The sequence below is a fragment of the Alligator mississippiensis genome, chromosome 11 (assembly GCF_030867095.1).
Source record: "Alligator mississippiensis isolate rAllMis1 chromosome 11, rAllMis1, whole genome shotgun sequence".
Classification (NCBI taxonomy): domain Eukaryota; kingdom Metazoa; phylum Chordata; order Crocodylia; family Alligatoridae; genus Alligator; species Alligator mississippiensis.
In genome coordinates this window covers 18,354,001-18,355,819 of record NC_081834.1, presented here as the reverse complement: position 1 = coordinate 18,355,819, position 1,819 = coordinate 18,354,001, and the positions used below count along the sequence as shown (strand labels likewise).

At 42.4% G+C, this 1,819-nt stretch overlaps 1 non-coding gene across 1 annotated transcript; it reads left to right on the top strand.

Annotated features, from left to right (window-relative positions):
• The first annotated feature begins 643 nt into the window (after positions 1-643).
• Positions 644-774, top strand: LOC132244274 (small Cajal body-specific RNA 15). The gene has a single exon (XR_009455857.1). It is a non-coding gene; the product is annotated as a small Cajal body-specific RNA 15 (non-coding RNA).
• The last annotated feature ends 1,045 nt before the right edge of the window (positions 775-1,819 follow it).

The window sequence follows — 1,819 nt, the reverse complement described above, 5'->3', positions numbered from 1 at the left end:
AAGATCAAGCTGAGTTCAGGAGCAGGTTCAGACTGGCTTGGTGTCAGGCTAACACAGGCGTTTGTTTTCCATCACTGCAACCTTTTCAGCTGTTAGGTTGCCTCCTAATCCCATTTCAGCACTATTTAAGGGTAGCAACAAGGGTTTCATTTGTAAAAACTGGCCACTGGTGTTTTCAGCTTAAAATATTGTGAGAATGGGTCTAGTGAATGTAAAGGTGGAAATATCTAAGCCCTGTATACACCAACACTGGCTGTTTTTAACAACAGTGGAGCTACACTGGCTCTAGTGCAACAATAAGAGAATTTAGCAAAATTTTCTGTGTAGAAAGAGGTTCTTGGAAGGTCTGGAAACCAGTCGAGTGTAATCTGTGTGGCAAGCTCTGTGTTTTAAATAAGAGGTGAGTTCTTCACTATTAGTTATGGAACCATTATCAACCAGTTGTCTAAAATGGTGAGATAAACATGCTTATGAGTTACGAACTTGTTAACTCCTGTATAGAAGGAAATTAGGGTGAAGCAGCTACTACCCAGGGCAGAGGGAGGGTCTTGTGAGTCAGCACTGGACTCTGCAGGAAAGCTGTATTCAGTTCTTGGGCACGGGGACTGTGACAAACTCTGGAGGGTGTTTGTGTGATTTTCATTTGGAGGACTAAGAAAGTAGAGCCAGTCAAGTCCAATTGGCGCTACTGATACTATCCTCCTAGATTAAACAGTGGAAGAACAGGGCCTGTCTGTGAGATGGAGTCAGGACCTACTTCACCTACCAACAGTAATTGTTTAGTTTATGTTGCAGATTCTCATGGCAGTTACAGGGACATGACCAAGTTGACGATTAAGTTTTATAGACAGAGCTGTTGTCGCTAGTAATTACCTGTCTGAAATGTTAAAACTCCTTTGTACCTTTCCACACTGCTTCCTGGTGGTAATGTTGTTTTAGGCATGTCAAGTTGCGTGTTGTTAAATTCTCACTGTTAAATTTTTGCATCTTGTCTAATCTGCTTACGTTTGTTTGTAGCATCCTGGATCCCTTCGTCCCAGGCTCCTAATTGGGCTGGACTCGTGAGAGAGGCTGGCTATATGAAAGATCACGGTAACCAGTTTGCAAGCTGAAATTGTGCTAACCGAGAAGCTTTGTTCTGCAATTATCTTGTGAACCTGTCAGCTCTGCGGCTGGTGCTTTCATGCTGCTGCTCACCATACCACAAAAAACGTAGTCTTAAAACAGCTTCATTTGATGCCCTCAAGTGGTGACACTGTGTACTGGTGTATTTAAATTAAGAGTGCACAGATGAACCGGCATCAGTCGGAAAAGTTCATTAAATACTTGGCACCTTGAGTCACAAAAATGCCAGAGTCTAAAATTCCTTGCTCTGCCATAGGCTGTCTGTGTGGCCTTGGCAATAGAGTATTATTCATTATTTCTATTACCACATGGCCTAGGACCCTTGAGTATCTTGGTTTTCTCAACTACAAAATGCAGGATGTGCCTCCTTGCCTTGGCAGATGTTGTGAGTGTAAATGTATTAATAGGAGTAAGCTGCTTGGATACTGAAATGACAGGGAGCCATAAAAAGAGACAGAACCAGCAGGGGATGGGGGAATGGACTGAATAGAGACCATCCCCATCACTATCTGAGACAGTTGTGTTATTCATGTCCTTGTCATTCTGGATGAAAAAGCAAAAGCTGCCTTTGAAGGAATACTGAGGAGTGAGCTAGAAAGTGGACCTATCAATTTGATTTCTTTTGCAAAATCCTAAAACAGTAACATTAAGTAAATGAAAGACTAGAAGTACTTGCAGGTGCTGTCCTTGTCCC